Genomic DNA, 15,978 nt, shown 5'->3' with positions numbered 1-15,978 from the left:
TTTGAAAATCGTTTTAGATAGTAAGCATGTTTACTGTTTTCAAAAATGATCGAATAATATTATGAATATGACACCATAATATTATGTGTTCTACAAAAAAATAATTCCACCAATCTTAATAAAATTCAATGCACTGGTAAATAATAACAATGATAGACACGTAACTATGCTTCGGTGACTATTTTCTTCAGGTGATGATAAAAATTAAGCTGCTTTCCCCTCGTTGCAGACATTACAAATGGAGTTGGATAAGAATTCAATTCTGAACGGCCAATCACAATATGATCACAAAATAAATATTAAATTGACAGATTTCAGAACATACATTTTACAGGGCTCGAAATGGACCGGAACGCACCAGAGCGTTCGGGTTCATAAAATTCCCAAAATTATCGTTCCGTCTCGTGGAAATATTAATTTGACCGCCTGAGCTAGATATGTCATATAATAAAAATCTAACACGTATTTTTATAAATAAATTAGATAACAATGTTAATATTTTCGTAAAATTATCGAGCGCTCCGGTTCGTAAAATTTTCCATTTCGAGCCTTGTATATATATCTACACCAAACAAAATACGTGAAACAAAAAAAACCCTAATGCCATGCCTAACCTACGCAATTCTATTTTATTTTACTAATAATTTATTAATATTATGAGGTTTATACATGTTGTTTTGAAGCAAGCAAAGTTGTGCAGGAAACTACACCTTATATCTGTTGACTTTTCATCGTCAAATAAATAAGCATTTCATATTGATTTAGAATATTTAAAATGCTTTGGAAATGACCTTGCTTTCGACTTACAAGTACATGACAAAGTTTGGAGGTACCGACACGTATCTCAGATTCAGCCGTCGTCAAAACTTTAAGAATTATTTTTCTTATGCAGTTAGTTAGCTGCAAAATTACAAATCGTTATTTTCAGAATCAACAAACCTTCGTGGCCACCTTCAGTTTAAATTGAAATACGTAAGGTATTGATATTATTAGATTTAGGCAAAGATGTATCGTCGAAGTACGGTTGCAGTAGTTGAGGGTATGTACTCAAGAAAATGGCTAAGAACTCGTCCATATACATATTACATGCATACTGGGTGCAGGACCCAACGATATCTCCAAGGATGTTATACTTCTCTCAATTTACACAAGCCAAATTGATTTAGTAATCACCTTTTCCCACTGTACAGTGTACGCGCATCGGGTACAAGGCCGACTATATAGTTAGGCCACGGGACTGAATTGCGAGATACTGTCATTGGGCCCCATCGTCTGTTGTATTGTTAAAAATAATATATAAGAAAACAATAGAATAAGTATATCGTTTTCTATAAACAGTTTACCATATTGCATTCGATGTATGACCAATATCTAGCAATACGATCGAAATACAGTTTCGTGCTGCGGCCCGACTATAGTGGGCTTTGGACATAATGTGTCAATAACTAGTATATTTGCTAAAATGTCGGTGATAGAATAAAATTACTTTCAAGAACCACTTTTCCACACATAATAAGAGAGAATTTTTATTTTCAAATGCGCGCGCGGGAATTTTTTCTTTAAAACGGCTCAAATAGTTCTAAGAGTCAGATGGAGAACTGCTAGACTAGATGGACATTCAAAGAAGTGATACGTGAAGAAAAAGATGAAATAACATCCTTGTACCTAATATCCGTACCATAAACTGTTTATGTGACCTTATTTTTATATAATAGCATTAATATTTATCATTATCATTACACATCTATTGTATAATCAAAAAGTTTACGATAACAATCCATGTTTTTAATAAATTCTAGATAAATTCCTATACAATGTTTAGTACATAATAATTCGTGTACAGAAACACTTACAAATAAACGGTTAATATCGCGTGTTCGAGTGACACAAAAGAATGCCAACATATCTACGAAAATATTTCTTTGTTAAAAAGAAAATACCCAAGTAATTAAGAATGTCGGAAACTAAGGTCCTTTGAGGGCATCGATTAATACAACATATTTGAACATTAAATTCAATTACTATCACAGATATAATGCCGACCAATAGGTATATTCTTCTATAAATTAGATAGGTACTGCATTGTTTGGCTCTTGTTCTTCAAAATAAATGTGACAACGACGAGTATCTCCGCTCAAAATAAAATATCCAGAATCCAGATAATAAAGAACTGTTTTTTACTGTTCCTTCAGAAAAAAATGGGTACTTACAATACATAAAAAATCGTGTTGGCCTCTAAAATGTGAGTTTGAATTTTTTCGGGAGCCAGCAGAATTGCCGCGGGTGCCAGGAGTTCGCCGCTGTTGGTATCAAAGATGTTGAAAATACTTTCTTCTATAAAGATGGAGTCTAAATGTATGAAATTAAAGCAAAAAAGGAGCACTGGTTCACTGATTAAGTTAGCCACAAGTGACTTCGCATTTCAGGCTCATTTTCAGAGAACTTCACACTACTGCCATGACATTTATTTGCCAATTTGCAGAGCGCATATCAGACAATAATTAGTCACGATGAGTAGATAAACAGCCAGAAATACTACTCTTCATTTTTCTATTATTTTGTTGAAAAATCATGTAAAATTTAAGTACTCAAGTAAATAATCACAGTGAACATAAAAAATGGCCACCATTGCGTATGTAAGACAATATTATATACCTATGGCAACTGAGATATCTTAATATTTATGGAGTTTACCTACTAACATAACCATGCTCCATGCGCTTGTAAAATAATAACGTAAGAAACTACTGTACAGTCAAAATTCTTTGGTTAGTATTATAGTTTTCTTCTCTAAATATGTATACAACCATTTACACATACTATGACACTCTGTCACATAAAACAACTCAATACTAAAAATATGTAATACAAACATTTAACTTTTTGAGTATTTTCCCTTTTTACGATACACAAAAACTAAGCCACTCATATATTGCACAACGCACAACTTTACTAATAATAAGACACTGGGTAATTTAATTGTGCCATATTATTTGAAGAAAAAAAAACTTAACATAATATTATGAAAATGACTATTGTTTTTCTTGACCGCTCGCCCGACTCACTTCGACCATGATAAGATATATGTATTTATTTTTGGGGTGTTATTTTGACTCCCCTATTGAAAGGAAAAAAAACAATGATGACAGCTAACCCCCGAGATGATCAACCATCGTTATGTTGACTATCAGTTGCGGTCAAAGTTGACGGCAAAAATGAAGTAAACAAATACTATAAATAGATAATATTTTATTCCCTAAGAATACTATTATTATACTAGCGGAGCCAGTTGTCTCGCTAGACATTAGATTTGGATTGGCGTTCTAACCATACAATTTTGGATTTTAATATACCTAATAATGCAATAAATTTAATAATAATGTACGTTTTTACTTGCGGCTTAATTACTGACTCTTAATAAGTATATTGTATTTTTAATGGCAGTAGGTGGACTTTCACTCTAATGAGTCTAATGTCAGTTTGACATGATTGTATTGCTGATTTGTCACTTTTTCGAGGATAGTTTTATTTGTCGGACATTTGAGGCTATTGGTTTCAAACTCGGTCACTTCCATATTCCGCCATTTTAAGACAATCACAAAAAACCACCCAGCACAATTAGGACTGCAAATAGAATATTTTCTTATTCGTGTTAGTAAACAATTAGGTACAGCAAATAGCGAAATAAAAGGTCCTTAATGTCATTAAATTAGTCATACAATATAAAACAATGGCGGTTAATGAATATAAACAACTTTGCAACTAACCTCCGGTCCAATTCTGTTTAATTTACAAACGGAGGTGGATTTGATATTTTTATGAATATACATACAATGGAAAAGTACTTAGAATATCATAACTACTACGGAATTATTTCTCGTATAAGATATTTCAATTTATTTTTTGTATTTTGTCTCTGGGGGGTGGGCATGTGGTTGGTATTGGAGCGAAAATGTTGATTTATTTTTGAAAAAAAAAACAGTAATCGCCCTACTGAATGAATCTAAAAAGAGAGTTGTGAAATTAAATGGAAATCGGTAATTACTAATGATTGGTCCTATTTTCAGTCCGGCATTAAATAATACGGTTCATGCTCTAGATCTAGTAGTATGCCTAGTTGGCAAACTTTATGGTATAATATTTTCTCCCGATCACTTTCTAATGAATGTCAAGAAAAAAAGTAATTTGTAATCCATTTCTAATGCTAATTATTGTAACATTGGAAAATTTAAGGGTAACCGTGTATTTTATATTGAGATATTAGTGTGTAGATCTTAGGTAGTTTCCTATATTAAGCGTGAAATTATATTTATATTAGTAGTAATGAATATAAATATAGTATTACAACAAAAAAAAATCATAATTGATTGTTATGTCTATTAATAAAAAATGTCACATTAATTTTAGATGTTTTTTCCGACATGGCAAATCCCGAAAAATTCTGACGTGGCGCGCTTGTTTGGACATGTCCCGTTAAAAAAAACATTTTTTTTCGGTTATGTACATGTTCAAACACGCGCGTTAACATAATCTTACTCCCTACTTCATTTATCGTTTGTCAATGTATGGCTACGGCCGTATGTTGTAGCTTAACCACTGGTAAATGCCAATAGAAATGACGTATTTCAAAAAATACTACCTTATTCTTAGGTCAATAATTATTATAAAAAAAAACATTATTCGTAGGATGTTTATCACATTTGAATGGTCAAAGACATAGCTTATAATCAGTATCTTTAGAAGTATCTTCAAATGTGTTAATCGTGCCCATTTCTGAATAATAAAATGCCTAATTCTTGTCAAATTTGGGATCACAGATTATAAAATATAATTTTTTATCGTAAATATTTCACTATATAATGTTAACATTAATTTTACTAATGGTTTTATAAATGCGTTTAAATTTTGAAAAAAAATCTTAACACCACTGCACATGGATGTACTGAAATATGACTATATTCTAAAACATTAGATCGTGAGGTTTAAAAGAATACTATTTTATGTAATAAAAATACTTTATGCAGTCATCAAATGTTTAAAATAAATATAAGGACAATAAGGCTTCAAAATGGATTCCGATTGTGACGTACTATTGTGTGTACGAAGCAGCGAGTTATTATTGTTGTAATTTTATCGATCGATATATATTTTGTTTTTTTTTGTGACTGTTGTGAAGTGACGGGGGATTGTGTCTCTGACTACAGGGACATTCTCAAAAAATAGCACAATGTTACCAGCCATGGGAGAAAAGACCGTTTCGTACGCGAAAGTGGCGCAACAAGCCACTTTCCCAAAAAAGGAGCAAGCCATCGTTTTGGATGCAATTGAAGGCATCTCTATACATCAATACACTGTAACCGTAGGGACAAAAGTTGGACCCAGTAATATAAGGTACGTGTCTAGAATTTCACATGGGCGAGTATGCTTATATTTTAGCACCAAAGAGCTCGCAGATAAACTGACGACAGAGTAATGTAACAATCAAAATAGGTGTTCATGTGCTGGAAGTAAGACCGCTTGTGTCAAAATCCAAGCGGATAATTATATCCAATGTCTGCCCAGTTATTCCACACAGCACTATTCAGCAATGTCTGGAAGACCTGCATGTAACACACGTACGAGCAGGCATTAATGAACCTGGCTATGCCCATATCCTCAGCTTTAGAAGGCAAGTCTTCATTAATCCAGAAGATGCTGAAAAACTTCCGGAATCACTACAAGTTAAATACGACAATACGACGTATTGGGTTTATTTCTCTAAGGAGAAACTGACGTGCTTTGCATGTAAAGAAGAAGGCCATTTAGCCAAACATTGTAAAAACTCAGATGCAATTGAGCCTCAGCCTTCACAAATTGATATTCAAAACGAAGATCGAGATGACAATATTATACCAGCTCAAAAAGAACAGGCATGTTCTCAGGTAGACCAACCAGACAACGAATCTGATAGCCCGGTATCACCAATCATTGGCTTTAAAAGGCCTTTGGCTGACACTACTATATCCAACAGTTCCACTCTATCAGATATGAAAAGAAACACGACATTCAAAGACGAAGTCCGTATTGTTAGGCAAAAACAAAAAAAAATCAAGAATACGCCTACTGAAAATGATGTAAACGAGTTATTGCTACCAGCTAAGGAACTCGTTGAAACCAATAATCACCGCTTTCCACTTAACTATGAAACTTTGTTGGATTTCTTAATGAAAACATATGGCAATCCAAACATAACAGAAACTGTAAAAGATTTTACTACTGATATCCTTGCGCTTGACTTGATGTTAACAGAAATATATGCAGTGCTCAATGATAGAAGCTTGAAAAGCCGGATCAGTAGGATAAAAAAAAACTTATTCAGCAACACCTGAAAGTCTCCAGTGAGGACATCAGTACCACGGATGGCTTAGAAGTATAAGCGTAGTTTTTTTTTTTTTTTTTTTTAAATGAACTTACTCAAATCACCTCAGTGAGAATTTTATTTTGGAACGCGAGAAGTTTGTTGAAGACCAAAAGTGAGTTACAAGATATCTTGAAAAGCATTGATATTTTTGTTTGCGTGGAGACATGGCTTGACCCTACTAGAGCATTTAACGTCGCAGGATTTGTACCCTTCAGAAGGGATAGAACTCGTTATAGAGGTGGAGGCATCCTAATCCTGGTCCATAAAAAAATAGCCTTCGTCGAAATAAAAAATATTAAGTCACCGGACGAATCAGTAGAAATATGCGGCATTAAAATCACAAATTTTACTCCAACATTCGACATTTTAGCATGTTACAGAACTCCACGACATACACTCACCCAACAACAATGGGACACAATTATTCAAAATGTTAACAAAAACCATCATTGTCTACTAATGGGAGACTTCAATGCTCATAACGTTGTATGGAATTGCTCTGAAACAAACACAAACGGGGCAAGACTGCAAAATAGTATTGAACGTCACGACTTAATGATACATAATCACAATACACATACTCGCGTAGACCTTAATAGAAATAAGAAATCTAATATCGATTTAGTCCTTTCTACATTAAATATCGCTGATAAAATAGACGTGAAAGCGAGTGAGGAGACTCTGGGCTCAGATCGCTTTCCAATTTCAATCAATCTACATATAGAGAAACATTGTTATTTGAAAAAAACCTTTAAAATCAAATCCATTAAAACTGATTGGCTCAAAGTTACACATATTTTGGAAAATTCGTACTCAAAATTTCTATCACATTATTTTGACCAGCTATCGGTTAACGAAAAATACGATATGTTTTCCAATACTTTATGTGATTCAGTCAAATGTAGCACTCCCGCTAAAAAAAAGTTTGACTCGGAAAAACATACAAATCCTGTTTCCTGGTGGGATGCTGAATGTTCCAAAATTAAAAGACTTAGAAGAGCTGCTTTCAAAAAATGGGAACATACTCTAGAAATAGAGGATCTAATCAATTACAAAAAAACTTGTGCAATAGCGACAAAAACTTTTAATACCAAGAAAAAAACAAATTTTAAAGAGTTCGCCCGCAGCATTGATCATCGGACCGACGCTACATTTGTCTGGAACAAATGTAAAGTTTTTAAAAATAAGTGGATTAAGGTCAACCCTTCGCACGTTACAGACAATCTACAAACAGAAGGTAAAATTATGATTGCGTTAAATAAAATAAGTCCATCCTGGGCCTCCACAGACCCAAAATGGATACCTACATGTCCGGAAAATGATTATTTTGATCGTCCTTTTGAATTCATCGAGTTTAATACAGCTTTAAACTCAACCAATGAAAAATCGGCTCCAGGCATGGATGGGATAGACTATGAAATATTACGAAAAATGCCCGTTAATTACAAGCTAATTCTCTTAGACATATATAACGAAATGTTTACATCTAATGTGTATCCTTCCAGCTGGAAGGAATCATTTGTTCACTTTATTAACAAATCAGAAGACAATAGCGTCCGCCCAATCTCTTTATGTTCCTGTATTGGAAAACTCTTCGAAACTCTTTTAAAAAATAGACTTCAGTGGTGGGTGGAATATTATAATTTATTACCCAACAGTCAAACGGGATTCAGAAAGGGAAAGTCGTGCCTTGATAACCTGAGCGATTTAACGTTGCATCTGGAGGAGGCAGTGTTGAATCAAGGAGGGGTTCTGGCTGCATTCCTAGATGTGTGTGGCGCATTTGATAATGTGAATAGTGATTTACTGCTTTCTAAGCTAGCATCAGCTGGATGCTCAAAAAATATAGTGAAATTTATAAAATTTAGCACACATGAAAGACGTATTTTTGCGGATGTACTTGGTGATGAGTTTAGATCGGTATATAAAGGAGTTCCACAAGGAGGGGTTCTTAGTCCCTTGCTGTACGCAATATATGTATCTGGAATCACAGATGACATACCGAAATGTATCGAGATCTCACAATTTGCAGATGATATCGGAATTCACACAAGTATTACACCTATAGAAACGTGCCGTGCAACTATAGAAAATTCAGTTAAAATAATAAAAAAAAAACTTGTACGATTTAGGTCTAGATCTTGCTCCACAAAAAACAGTTTTGATTCACTTTAATAAAAAAAACATTGAACCTGGTAATATAAGCATAACTGTGTAATCAAATCCTCTGAAACTGTTCGATTTCTAGGCGTTATATTTGACTATAAAATGACTTTTATACCCCAGATTAACAAAGTACAAAAAAAATGTGGCCGTGCACTCAACATGATTAAATTTTTATGTGGCACATGGTGGGGCTCTGATCCTGAAACATTGATCATATTGTACAAAAGTTTCGTCCGCTCCGTAATCGACTATGCTAGTTTTATATATTTTCCTTCTCGTAAGGATCTAATGAACAAAATTGAAGGAATTTAATATACAGCAGTGAGAGCTGTCCTAGGATACCGTATAAGTACACCTAAAAATATTTTGCTAGCTGAGGCCAAACTCACTACGCTTCTGGAGCGCACGAAATTTCTATGCAATTGTTACTTAAGTAAAATGTTGTCTAATAAAGGCTCACAAACTTATGTCAAAATAAAAAAAATGTACAAAATATTTAATATGAGTAAGCACAAGCGAAAAAGAAAGAGGATCTTACGTTGCTGTATTGAAGACATAATGGCTATTAAAGATCAGTTTATTTCACAAAACAACTACACTCCATTCTGTTATGATTATAAAACAACATTTACTTCAATTAATGCTAATACTGAGTTGGGCCATACTCTTCAAGGCTCTAGTAACCCGAATTTGGAGGTGGATGATACTGTTTCCCCGGAGAATTGCTACGCAGTTTATACAGATGGCAGTAAAGTTAAAGGTTCCCCATCAGTTGGAACCGCATGTATTTGCCCGAAATTGAACTTTCAAATAAAGAGAAGCATTGATCAAAATGCATCTGTATTCACTGCGGAATGCATTGCTTTAAACGATGCATTGGACCTAGCTCTGGATCACACTAACAAAACATTCCTTATTTTTACAGACTGCCTTAGCGCCTTGCAATGCTTACAATTTCCAAAATTTGACGTAAAAACTAACTTTTATATCTTTGAAATAAAAAGAAAATACAATAAATTTATACAGTTAACCTTAAATAACAGTACAATCACATTCTACTGGATTCCTTCACATATTGGAATTCAGGGAAATGAGAATGCAGACAGTTTAGCCAAAATGGCAACGAAAGAGTTGACTATAGATAAGCTCCGTATACCATATACAGACTTTGTTTATTCTTTCAAAAATATAGCTAAAACCAAAACAGAAATATTTGTAAAAGAACAAGGCCAAACAAAAGGTAAAAAGTATTTTACCGAATATTACAGTGGTAAAGCAAAACCTTGGTATGCCAATAAAGGGCTTGATCGAGAAATCATTGTTACCGTGAATCGCTGCAGAGCGGATCACTACAGTCTTGCATCATCCCTTTATCGCATAGGGATAGTTAACAGTCCAAAATGTCTATGTGGAAATGCCAATGAAGAACCTCAATCACGTTATTTGGCAATGTCCACTCTATGACATACAAATAAAAGAGCTAGTTCCAAGGTTGATAAAGAAGGGGTATCAGTTGCCTCTGGATATCGAGTTGTTTTTGACCGAGCCCAATATTGAGGTCTTTTTCATTATAAAATTGTTCCTTACCAAATGTTCTGTTGATGTTTAAATATTATTATTGTTATTATTTATCTTACTGTAATCTATTGAAAAAATCTGTTATAAACATGTATATAATGTAACAGCTGAATAAGCCTCCATTGAGGCTTCATGGCTTTTAATAAAAAAAAGGCTTCAAAATTATATAAATATATTATCTACAACGTTTAAGAAATGTCCAAAATTATGGTCTGAAAATACCATAAATTTCCATTTTGAACTACGTGGCGCACGTGGGCCGTTAAGAATATGCTCGATTCAAATTGAAATATTACGAAATGTGCAAAAATTTAAATGAGAATGTTAAAAAACAAGAAACTGGCGTATATAAGAAATTAGTGTGTTATTATCCAAGGGATTTTAGCATAACTAATTATTATAGGCATGGGGATTATATTTACTGTTTGGAATAATATGTTTTAATACCTAATCTCGTTGCCGTGGCTCGCTCTCTCTCACTCTGCACTGCCCTGCAGTGGGGCTACAAAAGCGATCTACGTGCTGACTTGTGAACTTGTGCTTGCCCTATTCCCCAATGACAGAGTGAAAGGAGAAGAAGATAGAGAATAATATCTAAGCCAGCGGCGGAGAACCCATGACCCGCGTGATGATTTCCAAATACCATATTATACGACATCCAAGAATGTTCATAAAGTAGAGGTACCTACCTATTACGATTAAATAAATTGTATATAAAAAATGATGGGTTTCAAAACTTTACATTTATGACAAGTAAAAGACTTTCCAACTGGTTTAAATAGGTTACTCAGGGTTCTTTGAAATATTATTATTATTTCAATGTTCCATATCTCAATTCAACTTAAACCATGTAAGTAGTTATTTTATTCAACGAATCTTATTAGGTCAGCAAAAATAAACAGACATTGATATAATATAGAATATAATCGAGAATCGAACCCGGGGGCTCCGGATGAAAGGCCAGAGCCCTACGCACTGGACCACAGGGTCAATTAAATCTAGGCACTAAACTTGGCAAAAAAGACTAAATCAAAATAAACGTCACTAATTTTGAAGGGCGGTTACGCATCAAGCTTATAATGACGTGGGTCCCAGGTTCGAATCCCAGGTCTGGAAAAAATTCGCATGTTGGTTTTCAATATGTGTTCGGACCTAATAAATATTTCTCTCGTGAGTCGACCCAGATCTATATAAGATTGTAGAGCCAATATTTTATATATTTTATGATGGTGAAGAAAAATTATCATCAAGTAAACAACAGCATGCTTCCAATTAAACGAAATAATATTTTTCCGTTATAATCATAACATTATTATATTTTTACAAATTAATACAGTCGTTTTAGGAAGGCAAACTGTGATAACCCAAAAACCTGATAACAATTAGCCGAGAAAGTCTCAACCAATATAATGTTAGAATATTAGTTGATTGGTATTTTTCCTAAGATTAACAAGTCAAACAAAATAAAATGTGTAAGCACATTTGTTATAAATTTAATTAGGAACCTAATCAAATTAACTATTTGACCCGCGATTTGGAGTTGGAGACAAAAATTAGAAGAAGTTTGACCCATCTGCTTGAAATGATTCGCCATGGCCGATCCGGGTTAAAATAATTATATCCACTCGACCGAAAATAAGAGTTGGTATTTTTATAAATAATAAGTAGGTACCTATTGTTTATATGTAAATATACGAATGACTTTTTTGACTATTATTAATTCATATTTGTAGCATGTAAATAAGTTGCACATATATTTACAGTGAGATAAAAAAAACGCATCATGTGCCTGCAATTCTATTTTTACCAGGGAACTGTTGATTGTGATGTGATTATACCATGTTTGCTGTACATAATATACAGGGGCGGTTTGGTGGAAGAAATCCCGGTAGTCCGAAACGCATTTTTCGCTACACATTTTATAATAATATCACAGAATTATGAAACTACGGACTACAAAAACTCGCTATATGTTATGTGTATGTTTATGTGTATGTTTATGTGTATGTAACAGTGTTGTAAACTCTCGTCGACAAAATATACTAGATGGGATAAGAAAAGAAGCTACTTTGACGGGAAAAATGTTGGATTTGCTGAAAAAATAGCCAAGGTCATAAGACAGATTAATAATAATTGTAAGGTATCAATTAAAAAAAAAAAAATGTGGGATTGACTAGAAAAAATCCCGGACCAGTCCTAGGTCACCAATCCGTACTCGAGTACATAGGTAGGTACATGAAGAAACATTCATATATTCTGAGATTTTTTTTTGGAATATCGACTGCACATAACATACAATATTCAATGTATTATAATCTAAATTCTAAACCCACAAAATTAATTTGAAATTATAATCGGCATGTTTTAAAAAATTATATAGGTACCTATACATATAATATATACATAATGTATCTTTATATTTAAATTTAACCCACATAAAAAAAAATAATATAGGTAAAGAAGGTGTTAATGTATAAAATAATAAATAAAACCCAGATTTCAATCATATTTACCTCTCAATAAAATTTCTTTATAAAGTAATATTATTTACTTCTTGTCTACCAGAGATGCAGCATAATATGTATCAATGAAACTCCCTAATAAAAATATCGGAAATTTGCAAACAAATAGGTAGGTACTATTAATATCGATTTAAGGAAATATCCATTAGTGATCAGGCACGCAATAGTGTATGGGGGTCGGGGTTTGTTGAAGTTGATTCATTTAATTAACGAAAAAATGTTATGACAATATTGCCACTTTTACATTGTATTAATTTTAAATAGATAACTGGTGTACGAGTTATTAGGAGCATACAAGAAATAATAAAATAGGTACCGTTTAAAAATATTTGTCCAGCGTCTATTTTCGTACGATTTAAATTTCCTATGTGCGGAAAAAGATGGTGGTAGAATCCCCTTTTATGAAATAATATTACATCAGCGTGCCCGCCCTTCCCCTCCAACCCCACAAATCAAATTATTTAAAATGCGATGTTTGTACTTTTACAAAACTGGAGAAACACTATTTGAATACGATTTTTTTTGTTATCGTCCCAAAGCACACTACCGCCACCTTAGCTTCCAGCATCACTCTGGGAATAACTACTAGTCTAGTCTATACTATGCAATGTAGCTACCTAGGAATTAACTTAATAATCATATTATTTGACAAAATTTGTTGACTTAAATACCTACTATAAATAACCATAGGCAAGTGTGTACATAATGTATAGGTTTACAGTTCAAAATGGGCAATAATTAAATAAATTCTATATTATCTATAATAAAATTGGTTGGCAATCAAGAGATCACTAAATATTAACTCACCCATGTATTTTTTTTTAATTCAATGAAAAAAATATTATCATATGTCACACATATTAAAATGGATATACTTTTTAATGATTTTAATTTTGTGCTTAATTAAATAATTAAGAATCACAATAATTACCTTTTTATAAATTCTCCATGTTAATCAATAGCAGAAGCAACAAGTTGCAAAGCAAATTATATTTTTTCAGTGACGTATTTTTAATGTTGCGTAATGTGAAAATACAAGTTTGCAATCAAAAAATTCGCATGAATCCTTTCAAAAACCGCGAAGTCAAGCCACTAAGAAAATAAATATTATGTAAGTAAAAAAAAAACAGAAATATCTCGGTAAGTAATATAATTAACAATATTATAATTTCCGCCGTACCCGGACAATTGAACGCTAAGGTCGATTCACAAGCTTATTAAAAAATGTACTAGGTACCTACATACGCGAAGCGATATTGATTTTTTTTATTAATCACTGTGTCATTTAAAACCAACAAAAATTGTGCACTGAACACTGTTGTTTCACCACATATACGGATTTAAGTGTCTTTCAATAATTCGAATATACGGCCAATTAACTGGATTGCACCGCTAAGTTTTTCCTTGTATTCATTTTTTAATAATGCAGCAAACATCAAGTAAACCAATATATTGTGCAAAAATCGTCAAATTAAAATATAAGACAATCAACTTTTCAATTCAATTGCCTGCCGCCATCAATTTACCGTGAATCGATTTCCGCCACTTACAATTAATTCTTTTATTAGTCGATTTTATAATTTGCCATCGAGATTTCTTGGTTTAATTAGGGAAAAAATCTGATATACCCGTTTGTATCCGTTTGACTCTGTGGCATGCGGTACTATTGACAATACTATTATATTACGAGACATTTGAATTAAAGGGACCTACGTGACTCTTTGCACAAATGACCACGTAGTTAAATTTTAATATATTAACAAAAATTATATCAATACGTGAAAGAATATATACCTCCCAAAATATTTGCTGTCACTTGAATAAGAAACGCCAAGTCGTCAGATAAGAAAAAGAAAAACCACGCGACTTTCCACCAACGCAGTAAAGAGACAACTAAACTAAAACTAAAGATTAAAAAAGCAATAATGTATTCCGAAGCATATTCCTGTTCGCGTTGTACACAATTTACAGTGGCAAGACAAGGACTAACGGGGCCCGCGTGAAAACAAGTTAGATATAATGATTTAATTTTATCACAATTTATTGTAAGTCGAACTAAGTACATAATATTATAATAAGTAAGTATATGAAACTTCCAAATAAATTTATATAATTCGATTATATTAAATATATGTATATAAGTAGGTACTTTAAAAATCACGAGAAATTTTTATTAGCCTATGCATCAAGAGATGAATTTATTGATGATTTAATTAATTATTAATGCCACCAACACCTCTATCCAACACTGTATATTTTAAATTCAAGGATAAACTTACAATAAAAAACATCTTATTACTATTATCTGTATTACCGATATCTACTATTAAGTTTTCTCGGACGTTCCGGTGAGGTATTATAGTTTTAATATATTTTTTGTTTAATTACAAAATATACATAATATATTGCTAAGTATAGAAAATAAAAAAGATTTTAAGTTACACACATTTTTATTGTCTAGAAAAATCGATTTTTTAAATTGAAAAAAAAATACAGTAAAACTTAAAAAATAATTCAATGGTAAATTTATACGAGATAACTTATTGAACTACGTTTTAATAGGAAAATAACAATAAAATAATATGTAATAAGATATATACTTGGCCAATAAATTGATGAACTTTTTGAAAAGCTAGGCCAATTGACTTTCAGCGTACCTATTGGAAAAGTTGGAATGATTTTTACTAGTAGTTTTAAAAACTTATTTATTTATATTTATGGAATGGTACCTCACGGAGATTTAATTTAATTTCTAATTGACTTTCCATACAGATTATCTCTATGGATTAGTATAGAACTCTTATGAATTAGAATTTAATCTTTCGTCATTACAAAATATAAGAATTCCTCACAAAATACAACAGCCTCACTTGCCCGGCACTGATGTCGGGTTATACATTTCTCAGCAACAGAATTGCCGGATATGGTGCCGGGCAATAGTTCACCATTTTTTTCTGGTAAAAGTACGGGCAATGTGTAATTTTTGATGCTCGTTTACGGGCACCTTTATGGATGCCAACAAATAGTTAGTGTAATCTTTTTGGAATTCGAAGGAACAGGTAAAATCGTACACCCAATTTGTTTAAATGTTACCATTACTGCATTAGATTATTAGACTTTATTCTGCCAGTAAAAATGGTAAATTTAACATAAAACATAATCGCAATAGAAATAATTAAGTAGACATTATTGTTTATCAGGTGACGCACGAAGGAATTAGGCAGATATAACCTGTAGAAGATATTCTCCATCGTATATTTAGGTACATACTTAATTATTATTTATATTGTAGTAAAAGTGGTTTGACCTTGG

The 15,978-nt window shown here is 32.6% G+C and overlaps 1 protein-coding gene across 5 annotated transcripts in view; it reads right to left on the bottom strand.

The window, feature by feature from the left end:
* The window catches only part of LOC147067253 (ileal sodium/bile acid cotransporter-like), a 43,767-nt gene that overhangs the window by 17,718 nt on the left and 10,071 nt on the right, over window positions 1–15,978 (bottom strand). Inside the window, exon 1 of one of the 5 annotated variants that reach the window (XM_085953814.1) lies at window positions 14,461–14,596. The exons of the other annotated variants lie outside the window; for them this stretch is intronic. The gene's annotated coding sequence lies outside the window, so the exon portion shown is untranslated. Of the gene's footprint in view, window positions 1–14,460; window positions 14,597–15,978 lie in introns of those variants that run through there. 5 annotated transcript variants of the gene reach the window in all.

Source organism: Rhyacophila brunnea, unplaced genomic scaffold (genome assembly GCF_057557595.1).
Source record: "Rhyacophila brunnea isolate RB1 unplaced genomic scaffold, BYU_Rbru_1.0 scaffold_4, whole genome shotgun sequence".
Taxonomy (NCBI): Eukaryota; Metazoa; Arthropoda; class Insecta; order Trichoptera; family Rhyacophilidae; genus Rhyacophila; species Rhyacophila brunnea.
Note: the sequence above shows the minus strand (reverse complement) of the source record. Positions and strands in the feature narration are given on the sequence as shown.